The 12,483-nt window shown below is 37.2% G+C and overlaps 1 protein-coding gene across 23 annotated transcripts in view; it reads left to right on the top strand.

Annotated features, from left to right (window-relative positions):
- THSD7A (thrombospondin type 1 domain containing 7A) overlaps window positions 1-12,483 on the top strand; it is a 289,787-nt gene that overhangs the window by 110,905 nt on the left and 166,399 nt on the right. The window lies entirely within an intron of this gene.

Genomic DNA, 12,483 nt, shown 5'->3' with positions numbered 1-12,483 from the left:
GCTTCATTATGTCTGGTTTCTCTAAGTAGTTTCTGGCTTTTTATTCTTGGCTGCTGGCTTTTGCTCTCCTTCCCAAAACTTGCTGTTATGGCTTGTGAAGACTAAGGCAAAAAGAGGGTGTTGAAGTATATCAGATCCTTCACTAATCATCCCACAATCAACCCACATTTTTCTCTGAACTACCTTTTGCTGCTGTGCACTTAAATGAACAGATTTTAAAGATGTTAAACACAGAACGTATATAGATTAGGGAATATTTTATGTATACATTGTAAATCTTGTTTTGGTAATTGAACAATTTTCAGTTTGGTTAGTTAAATCTATATTATTCAGAAGAAATGTACAATATTCAGGACTTTAACAGAACTTGAATATTAATGTAATCTTTGTATACTTTGAAAGATAATATTTTTATGCTTTATTTCTTCTCTTATCATTCTCTTTTTCGATGTCATTTAGCTCTTGCATTTTCTCTGTAAAGAAAAAAGGAAATGCTTCCTATGTGAGCATTCACTTTTCCTGTGGAAAGTAATATATTAATTTCATTTAAATTGAATGACAGCTGCGTAATTCAGTTTTCTTTTCAAGTCCATGAAAATGAATGAGCAAGGTAAGGTATGCAGGAGTAGAATAGAGTTTGCCAGATTATAAGCAATGATAGTTACAATCACTTATTGGTATAATAATATTTATAACAATAGATTCAAAGATTTTCTGTTCATGTGTAAATCAGAATGATAAGACGAAATTCTGAAGTTCCATTTATTTTTATCATAGTAGTTATTTCAACATATGAAACTAGATCAGTAAAATAAAATTTGCACTTATAGTACTATAAGGTTGCATTCAAATCAAAACAGAATTATTAACCTCTCTCCTAATAAATATGTAAATAAGCCAGGAGTGCTTGCATCTGGAAATTAGAATACCTGAATGACATGATGCATATAGGCGTACTGCTGATTGTGTGCTTTAATACAAAAGGAGAAAAGATGGCTGATTAACTCTGAAGGTGAAACCAAGATTTAAATCAGAACTATCAAAGTTCAGTGGTATTCTGTCCTGTCTGTTTCTTGTTTCAGTTACAGAAAATTCAGCTTCTGTAATAAATAGTGGGAGATGACCATTTAACAAATCTTTTGGTGTTGGATGAGTAATTTCCTATCAAATTTGTAGCCAAGTAACCTATAAATGTCCAACCAGTAGATGATTTTTTTCTAAACATGAAGGAATCATCTGTTCACGTAAAAGCAATACATATGCTTTGCAGTTTGTTCTTCCCAATGTTCAACTATTCCAGTTTGTCATCTCAAATACTACAAAATAGATACTGAAATCAGTCTCTTCCCACCAGTCCTGCTCAATTTGAAGTATGGCAATATTTTGTTGAAGGAAGGCTTTATAAAGGGGTTAAAATTTGGTCCATGTGACCTTATGGAATTTGAGCATGGACCACATGCTTCATGTGTTGTTGATCAGCGGTTCTGTAAACTCTGTGTGACTGTAGGAAAGAGTAAACCTTGCACTAGCCAACTCTGCTTATACACTCTCATGCAGACTTTCTGTCCTGCTAATTGCCAGAGAAGTGTCACTTCTTACACTGGATATCTTTTAGTTAAGTCAGCAAGTGATGCTGGAATGGAAAAAAAAAAACAACACTTTGAGAAGTTAAGCAATTGTGCAAGCTTGTGTCATGCTGCATGAACAAATTTTTTTGAGCATTTGATATTGCCTAATGCAGTTACATCATATGAAAAAAAGGGCCCCAGTATTTTCAAGGCTCAGATTTCCTATGCTAATTTCCTAATTCAAAGTCATCTGTTTTAAAAAACAAGTGTATCAGAGCTTATGAGGGGGGGATGCTCTGAATGAATGATGGTACAGTTAAGCTTTGTAAGTTTAAACAGTATCAGGATCAATTTCAGGAAACTCTTATGGTACCAGGAATTATTTTCTCTTGCACCTGAGATTTTGTTCACTAGGAAAATTCTATGAAGCCTATTTTCTGAATATCTTCATAATTAATGCCAATATAGGACACTTTAGATCATCATTAACATATATACACAGATATCAGTACATGGTATCTGTTTGCCAGCTGACCTGAAGCCAACATAGATTAAAGATCAAAAGTAGACAAAAGGGAAATTGAGTGTCATTATGAAATACTTCAGTGTGTTTTCTATTATGTGAGTAATGAACCTTTAATTTTGGATAAGCTTGTTTACAATTGTAGCTTGATGTTTGATTCACAATTACGTGGTTTTGATAAGCAGAGATAATTTAGACTGAAAACCAACCATGAAATTTTTATCTTGAGTGTAAATATTATTAAAGTTCCAGGTATAGTGAAACTGGAGTGTATTTTCAAAACTGCATGTCAAGTCTTCATAGAACAAAATACATTAATATTTGCAGCATGCGGAAAGTTGTTTTCAACCATCTCATGAAAATCATTCTTTATAATGTTTGAGTCTGTAATGCAAATTCTCATTTTGTCCACTTCACCTACTAGTGAAGAGATTTCAGCAATATGTAGAAGGATGTGTTTCATAATTTAGTAACAAATCATTGATGAAGTTGATGATAAACAATTTTTAAGCAGATGTTTACATGGAGTATATCTTAAGCTTTCCAGGTAACCATGGAATTTAGAATACTGAAAATCATGAAATTAATTTTCCTTAAGAACTAAGCTTTTCCCTGAGTAAATGTTTCTGAGAGTAACAACTGCTTACCTCTTTTGCCTTGGTGATCTTTCATTTTACTTGATATCTTAGCATTCTAGAATATAAGAAATTGCTAATGACAGTGGGACGAGAAATAACTTTAGCTAAAATCTTAGGATGTAATAGTACCTCAGTATTGTAACTTTGTTGTATTCTTTTCTGTAGTTACATTGTCCAGTTTTAATGATATGTAGATGAGAATTTCTTTAAACTTTCTTCTCTAAAAAGGAAACACTCTTAGTTTTACTTAGAGAAGGGAAGATTCTAGAGAGTAGTTTGTGGTTTAGTGTAATTTCTAGAGGAAAATAACTAATTTTCAAGTCATCAGTAAATATTTATGTCTGGAGAAGGAGCTGTTGTCATATTCCATCTCCTCCCATCCCCAAATCAAAACCCATGAAAGAAACCTGAAATAATTTTTTCTCCTCCTCCAAATAAAAATTGGCAAATAATAATCCAAGTTTTAAATTCAGCAAATACGCAGGTCAGATGCAGATGGTGTATATCCCTTTAGAAAGTCAGTCATAATATGCCAAGTGTAAGCAGCAAAGTGTCTGGCCCATTAGCTTGCCCCAGAGAGAACTGTCACGGAAGGGTCAAAATTAGCTATCATAATGTGGATGCACACCATTGAAGAGATATTTTCATAACATGTTAAGTGAGCAACTAATGGAAACTCAATCTGTACATAATATTCTGTTGTCCTCTTTTGACGTGTATGCTCTCAGAGAGGATTTGCACTTCCTGGTTATGTAGAGATAATGTAAAATAGTGCAAATAGTAATGCTAATGGAGAACAGAAAATTCTTACCTCCTCATTTTTTTTTTTTTGAAGTTAATTCTATTTATGTTTAGCAGTTTGATCATTTCAAATCTCCTTTAAAAATACACCTTTTGCAGTCTCTGTTAGCAGTTTTATCTTCAAAAACACTGGAACCACTGTTTTTATGCGTGGTCTTACATAAAATTGCAAATGAGAAGCCTGAAAAATAAAAGCAAAATTCCAGCACCTTTACTTTACCTTAAGAGCTTAGACACATCTTAGCATTAACAATATGAACTTCCTTGCCGCTTTTTAAATAAGCACATTCCACTAGAAGTGTCAAAGGAGAAAAAAGAGTGTGAATTTCTTTCCGTTGTAACACAGGAGGGAGTGAGGAATGAAAAGAACAAAAGGAAAAGGTAAAGACAAGGTCTTCCTTGCAAGATTGCAGTCTCACAGAGAAAATAGTTATGTCTGAAATAATTCACTCCACAGTGCATTGCATTTCTTCAGAGCAGAAGTGTAAAGTCAGTGCCTTTTGGCAGAGATGCTCAAAAGTCTTTCCACAGGCTTCGAGTAATTTGTGAAATAAGAAGCCAAATACTTTGCAAGAAAGCAAGAAAATTATGCAACTGGCTCCAAATTCAAAAGTCATCATACCATAATATCAGTGTTTTATTTTTAGATAATGCTACTTTTAATGCCTAATGGTTTATGATGTTCTGGATTTTATGCTAGAGTCATAAAAGGCATCATAAAGCTGAGGGAGTTGATTGCAGCTCCTACAACTTGAAGTATATGCCTACTCTGGCTTTCGGTTGTATTGCTTTAGGCCACCAATGGGGGTATTCTGTTGTTTTGTGTGTTATTACTTTTATATAACATCATGATATTCCATGTTGATATGTATGTACACCTAAAATATAACCAAAGTAGTTCATGTAATATGTAATAGTCTTATTTATTTTTAATTGTCCAACTTTACCTTCAGCAGTGCTTGGACTAAAAATACTAAATTATAAAACAAAAGTAAATTATCATTAACAAAATGATATGCAGTCAGGGTGATAGAGTTTTTCTAAATTAGTTTAGTATGGAGAGATATATACTCAAAATAGTTCTGGTGTTTTTTTGTTTGTGGTTTTGGTTAACTGCTGGTAAAGGCAAAAATTATGCAGAAAATTGGGTTTAAATCTTTTCCTTTTGTTTTGACATGGATTGCATTACCCTCAGTGACTCAAATTTTCTAATACCCAAAGTTCGGACTACTGTTTGCCCAGTCCCTTCATGCATCACTTTCCCATGTGCATGGCTGTTTGAGAAATACACTTTGTATCTGAACATTGTGTGCATTGGGAGACTTAAATGGGAGGAGACTTGGATCAAGTTGAAGGAGAGAATGGGTTGGGAGGAGCAAGTGAGTTTGCAGAGTAATGCCTGCATTCTGTGCTGGGACTTACGAGAGCCAGGTTGGTTTAGGGGAGCTCTGTAAGGCAGAGGCTGGCCATGATGCGGCCACAGTGGAGGCGTGGATCAGGGGCTGTGTGCTGTATGCGGTCAGACCATGGGCATGTGCCCACCATGGGGACACTAACCATGAGTAGGGCAGGACCTTAGGTGCAGTTCTGATAATTGAATTAATCTACTTCTTTGGTTTTCAATTTTACTGTTACAAGTACGTGTTGATTTCAAGGTTCAAGTGCACAGGTTTGATTTGGTTATCTGTATTTTGTAATGAAGCATATAAGAGAGACTTCAAAGAGAATCCTTGTTGGAATAGCACCTCTTTGATGTAGCTCCCCCAGAGATACTGTCCAGGAACATCGTGAATAGACACTGTAGCTAGTTGCTACTGAAGGAAAAGTCAAAAAACATGGGGTGGAGAACCATTCAGCAGCTTTCAAACATGAAAAATTAGGTGACTTGCTTAACTACAGACTGGGAAGAAGGAAAGAGATGATCAATTTGAATAATTTTGGCAAATACTGTTTTGTGTAGAGTGCTCCCAGAGAGTGTCTTCCAGAGGCAGTGTATAAGCCACACAATACTTACTGTTCCCCAGCACCACCTGACAATGCACTCAGGGAGCCACATATTTGCTCTTGGTCCTGTGGTGATGAAGCTTTGCAGATCTTTTCTGTAGTGGCAAATCTGTAGTTTGTGACATGTGTGTGCCTAGTAACCTTCAGGCTTCATGCAGCCATAAGCTGACTGTTTTCTTTATTTCATTTTTAAAGTCAACCACACTGATACTTCTGAGAAAATATAACAAAAATTATGATTTTTCAACATTGTTGTGTTTCATCTCTTCATTGTGTTGACCTTATTCAAGAGTCTGCTTTGATTTAAAAAAAATTCTATTTTTATATGTCTGTATACCACTCATCATTTAATAACTGCTGATGATAAAGTATGTACTGTAAGTTAAAAGAAAGCTGTATGGCTGACTGAATCCCTAAGTTGGGTCATTAGATTGCAAAACTGTTCTCCGAGAACCTCTCAGTACCCACAGTGGTTATGATAGTGTAGTTACCATGCTTGTTTCTCTATCCTTTTAAAGGCCCGTTTCTATGAATGGGAATTTGTTTACAACAATTTAAAACCATTGGAAAAGTATGGCTCTGTGCCCTATACCACTGAAGAAAAAGAGACTTGTGAATTGTCTTATTAGTCCTTCGCTGAATGATTGCAGCAGTTTGTTGACCTTCAGAGAAATGGGACTCTGCTGGTGCTCTCCGGAGGCTGACATTATTAGTGCTGGCTGACCTCGGGGAACTGGGTGACCTCCATTTCACTTTCCAATCTCCCAACATCAAAACAAAACTGTATTTTGCAACATAATGTGAACAAAAGACAAGTATGTTTGTTGTTCTATATAGGGGAAGTGTAAAAGAGGCTGTTGTAGGTATGATGAAAAACACAAGGCAATATAAACTCATCTAATAACAAATACAGAGGTAGATTTTCACTTTTAGGGCAGTGCACAAACATCATGATTTCTGCAAAAATAATTCTTAATTTTTAGGAAGGGGTGTTGGAGAGCAGGTTGCTTGGGAGCATGTAGCTAATGATTGGCTTATGATTTACCAATGATGTAATCCTAGATGTGTGGAATGTGGAGTTTTCCAAGAGTGTATTCAGTATCCATAGTATTCTGTATCCATAGTGCTGTAGTTAGCAACATATCCCATATATGGAGATAACTCGGGCAACGATATTGTTAGCGTGCGCGTTGCATAGAGCTTGTATCCCTGGACCTTGTATCCCTGGAAGCAAGTATGCTATATAAGATGGTGTGTTGCTACAATAAAGTTGGAAGCTACTCATATTGAGTTGGTATTGCTTTCCCCACGCCAGACCCGGAGGGCAACCCTTTTGGGGAAACCTGGGGCGTTCCCCAACAAAGAGGATGTGTCATATCATCTTGTATCAATTAGAGTTGTCATTCCCATTCCATTCATGGCATTACATGCTGTGCAGCCATCACATGCATGGCATTAAGTATTTGCTGTTTCTGAAATTGGTAGGATACCTATGCTTTTAATTGAGAAGAAAACAATAAAAGGCTGCTGCTGACTTCAAATTTTAGGCCACTGTTATAAAATCCCCTAATGATTTCACCAGTATTTCACAAAAACATAACATGTATATTTAACTATTGCTGTTTTCAGCTCACTGAAAAGAATAACTGATCTATTCTTTTCCTTGTCATTATTGATAATGCTTATAGTCAAACCCTGTACTTCTTCAAGGTAAAAAAAACCAAAAAAACAAAACCTCAACATTTTAGACTTAAAATTTTCATGCACAAAGGCTTCTTGTGTACTTGTCTTTGTATGCTCGTATGTATGCATGCAGTACAATCCTACATAACCACAGCATGATATCATCTAATGATGTCAACAAAAATGAGAGTAATTATTTTTGTCAGCAGCAAAGGTTGCTATTATTCAGTCTGCTTTTTTGTCTTCTAGGACTAGGACATGCTTGGTTTGCAATTGTGAAGTTTCTGCATCTATCCTTACTAAAGAATGCATAGTGGTAGTTATGGTGCTATTGAACATGCCTTGTCTTGGATTCCTCCCCATGGTTTTTAACAATCCATTGTATCGTTCAATTTTACCAGAAGCTGGTGCATGATAGGGGATATGGTAAATCCACTCAATGCCATGATCTTTGGCCAAGTAGTTACAAGAGAATTTTTGAAAAGAGTCCCATTATCTGACTCAATTCTTTCTGGAGTGCCATGTCGCCACAGGACTTGCTTCTCGAGGCCTAATATGGTGTTTCGGGCAGTAGCATGGGGTACTGCATATGTTTCGAGCCACCCAGTGGTTGCCTCCACCATGGTAAGCACATAACGCTTACCATCGCGGCTTCGTGGCAAGGTGATATAATCAACCTGCCACGCCTCCCCATATTTATACTTTTGCCATCGCCCTTCCCCCCAAAGAGGTTTCATCCTCTTTGCTTGTTTAATTGTGGCACAAGTTTCACAGTCATGAATAACCTGTGCAATAGTGTCCATAGTTAAGTCCACCCCTCGGTCTCTAGCCCACTTGTATGTTGCATCTCTTCCTTGATGGCCCGAAGTCTCATGGGCCCAGCGGGCTAGAAATAACTCACCCTTGTGTTGCCAGTCTGCTCTGGCAGGATTCTGGGAAGTCATTAGAGGATTTATGGACCAGATTCTTGAGAAATGCTCTGAGCATACAAATGTTATCAACTCTTCTAGAGTATAACTTGGAAGAACTGTTAAACATTGCATGTCCAAGAGCATATGTCACCACTATATTGTCTGTAACAGGGTTAAAAATCCAGAGTTTCCTCCTCGTTCTTCTGGCAAACTGGAAAAGATGTCAAGTAAACTCCAGTGGGAGTTGGAGCTGTACGAGAGAGTCTTTGGAACAGGTACCTGAGTTTCAAAAAAACGATGGCTTAACACAATGTACCAAATCTACTGTTTGATGTTGGGCTAATTAGAAGTTGCTATTTACCAGTGTATTAAAGAAATTTGTTTTGATCCCACTACAAGAAAAGCTGAATTACGTGGTTTATTCTTTAGGTCTAAGTGTCACATTAGATAAATTTGCTGTCTCTTGCAATCCCAGAAGATGAAAAGCCAGGAAAAGTAAGCAAATCCATTTGGAAGGCAAGTGTATGTTTTTGGATAGCCCACTTCTCAAGGTAGCTATCTTTGTGCCCTCTGCTGTACCCTACAGAGTGATCTGAAGCCTCTAAGTCTCCTCCCCAGCATTCCCTGGCAATGGTTCAACAACTAAATTTCAGTAGGGCTGAATACATGAAATTTATTCAAACAAATATGCTGTGTTTCAGTATAATGTATCACAAATATTTTCCTGCTTAGAGTCTTAACTTTTTTTTTTTTTATATTGACAGTCTGAAAGCCCTGATGTTTGTTTGTATATATGTCAAGCCACTCTGGTAGTTTTAATCACATGCACATGCTGCATGCCTGGTTCTATTTTCCTTTAGATCGCAGAAGCACCTTAAGCTACCTTTCCTTTCAGAGGTGAAAGTATGTATTGTTTAGAGTTCAGTGAGACAACAGTCTTGTCAGAATATTGAAGCCAGAGTTATTTTCAGGATGGAATAGATTCAGCTAATCAAATAACAGTGCTGACTTTTCTGACACTGAAAAAGAATGATATATTGTAGTATAAATTGGACCTTGGCTCAGTACTGAATAACATCCATAACTGACCTTGGATCATATAATTTTTGTAGGAGTGTGTGAGGAGGAAGAAATCCAAATTTGAGATGAACCTCTTTAGCAGCAGCTTGGAAGGTTTACTAGCAGGTGGGGTGTAGGAGGGAAGCTATTATATAACTATGATCCATAAAGTATATAATATATTTCTTCTATTTTTTTTTATGTTTCTAATAATTTAACTGTTAGCTGTTTTCATTTTAACCTCTGTCATAGAACATTAACTAAGAACAAATCCAAGTTACATCATGGCGAAGTCAACAATAGATTCCATAATTGGAGTTTCAAGAGTGAAACAATTACTAAAAAGTACACTTGGTGTTTGTGTTTCATACATGAATCTTTGCTGTTCAAACTACATACAAATGTAAAAAGTCCTTTCTCATCAAACAGATGTCCATTTTGCAGGAGGAAATAGTCTGATGAGGCAGTCTGAATCTGCTGAATATATATAAGCTGTATGTAAACAGCTCATTTCTCTAAAAAGTGATTATGATTCTGGCTGTCATTTGTTCTTATCAAGCTACATTCATGCTTTCTGTCTCCTCTACCCAAGAAACAATCAATGTCAATAGAAGACCTAGGAAGCACAGTGATGATGTTTGGGTAAGATCCTTGTTTACTGTCAAGTGTTGTTTTTTTTTTAATTAAGTAGATTTCTTAACTCTATATCAAATTGCAGAGTGCAACAAGGAGACTGTTTAATGTTTCCTTTAAGAACTATATGCACACATAGTGTGAGATCTCAAATTATAAGCCATCCTCATGCATCTGATAACTAGCAATGTCAAGCCTGGTGTTCTCTATTTAGAATAAGAAAACTGACAAAAAGTATTCAAATAGCAATGAAACACTGATTTTTCAATGTGTGCGTGCATCCACATGATTACCATGACTTTTCAATCTAACTGTTTCATTAATATTAGGAGTAAGAGCTCTAAGCAAGAGCGAATGGTAACTTTGACTACAGAAAGTAAAGGAGGATTTCTGTGCAGCAGAGAACTGGAAGACAGAAGTTTCATCCTGCCAAGGATGTGTGTGCCCCAAGAATAGGCAGTGATAGTAGGTTTCTGGGTCATTCTGGGACTTAAGAGTCCCTAGGATGATCTGGCTAATGATTTCATGATCCCTTGTTGGCACACTTTCTCCCTCATCTGAATTCTCACACTATTGAGTATCATTGTTTAACATAATCATTGAAATGCTCTTAGGTGATGTGAAGCTCTGGAGTTTCAGATTCACTGCCTTACAGATTTTTTTTTTTTTAAGAAAATAATGTATTTTAAAAGAATAAGGGAATTTTGGTACTTCTATTTGACAATTATGAATTAATTTTGTGTAAGTTCTTGCTTTCCAAATACCTATTTCTTTCTGAAGAAACAGTCTCAGCACAAGCCAAATCTTTTCAAACAGAGATCAAAGACAGTGAGCTGTGCTGAAGTGCTGATGAGCTGAAAGTTGCAAAGATCCTTGGGGTGTTTGGGCCTCTGGTACTGATATATATATATGTCATATATATATATATATATATATATTTTAAATGAGCCAAGAATAATTATCTCATAGCTGACGGAAGTACTGGGTTCTGCAAGCTAGTCAAACACTATGAGGAGTGCAGATACAAGGGTTTGAAAAGGAGTCCCAGACACCTAAATATATGTATTACATAACCCACTTGGGACTCTACTAATAAATAACTCATACTTTTCAGAAAGTCCTATTTGATGTGATTCGTGTTCTGCAACAGAATTTTGTGCTCTGCAGAGGTAATAGCCTGCCCAGGCAACTAAAGTAGAACTGAAGAAATAAATAATCTATTAACCAAAAGCTGTGATATGGATGGAAAGCACAAAGCCTGTGCATTTGAGATCCCATACGATGTATGTGTGCAGAAGCATGGAGAGGTGTTACATTGGCCTGAAGTAATAAAATTACATATCAGGTTACAACTGGAAGCTCACTGTGCAGATATATGTTTCAAATAAAAAAAAAGTGATCCCCAGATTTCCTTGCTACAGCCATCTGCTTGTTATTGACAGTCCCATGAGGTAGCAGTAGATGTTTGTGAGCATTTGCGGCAGTCAGATGCAGCTGCATTGCTGTGCAATTTGAGATGCTGTTTGTTGGATTTTGAACATTCAGCCCAAACTGCGTGTTAGAATGTGTGGGGTGTTTGTTGTTTTCAAATTTCTGGTTTTATTTACATCTTGCATCCAAATAGGATTTCTTTGTAAATTTATGGGGTTGGAGCCGGCTGCCTTTCTGCTGGTCTTACTGATCACTCTTTCTGTCAAAGATTAGAAGCAAATGATTGGTAATACAGGTAACTTTTGACTTCTGGGCTGATGTTAGGAAGTTGTTTAATGTGTAGAAAGCCTGGCATGAATCAATGGAAGTAATATAATGTATCTGTTGGATACTGGTAGTTTGTTCATTCAGGTGACATGTAATTTTCATTGAGGGCCTACTTGTCCTGACTGCTCTACAGAGAAATCAAAGTGAATAATCTGGCAAACTAAAGGAATTGCGTATAGAAGACCCTAGGCTCAGGTCTAGGAGGAGTTCTGTGGGCTTTGAGAAGTTGATATGACAGATGGAAGGAGTGTCATCCAAAGGGACCTGGAAAATCTTGAAAAGTGGGCCCAGGTGAACCTGATGAGATTCAGCGAGGCCAAGTGCAAGGTGCTGCACCTTGGTCAGGGCAATCACAGACAGGAGTACAAACTGGGAGAACAATTCCTTAAGAGAAGACCTGCAGAAAAGAATTTAGAGGTTCTGGTGAAAAAAAGCTTGACATCAGTCAGCACTGTGTACTTGCAGCCTGGAAGGCCAACTGTATCCTGGATTGCATCAAAAAGGTGTGGCCAGCAGTGCAAGGGAGGTGATTGTTCTCCTCTGCTTGGCCCTTGTGAGGCCCCATCTGGAGTGCAGTGTCCAGGCCTGGGGCCCCCAGCCCACAAAAGTCGTGGAGTTGTTGGATTGGGTGCAGAGGAGGGCAACGAACATGATAAAAGAGTTGAAGAACATCTCTTGTGAAGAAAGGTTGAGGGAGCTGGGGAGACCTTGTCTGCAGCCTTCTAGTGCTTGAAGGGGGCTTGTAAGCAAGATGGAGGCTGTCTTTTTACAAAGTGTGATAGTGATAGGACACAGGATAATGTTTTTAAAGTAAAATTTGCATTAGATGTTAGGAGGAAATTCTATATTCAGAGGATGGTGAGGCACAGGCTGCCCAGAGATTCCTCACCTCTGGAGGCATTCAA

The sequence above is a fragment of the Numida meleagris genome, chromosome 2 (genome assembly GCF_002078875.1).
Source record: "Numida meleagris isolate 19003 breed g44 Domestic line chromosome 2, NumMel1.0, whole genome shotgun sequence".
In the NCBI taxonomy this organism is placed as follows: Eukaryota; Metazoa; Chordata; class Aves; order Galliformes; family Numididae; genus Numida; species Numida meleagris.
Note: the sequence above shows the minus strand (reverse complement) of the source record. Positions and strands in the feature narration are given on the sequence as shown.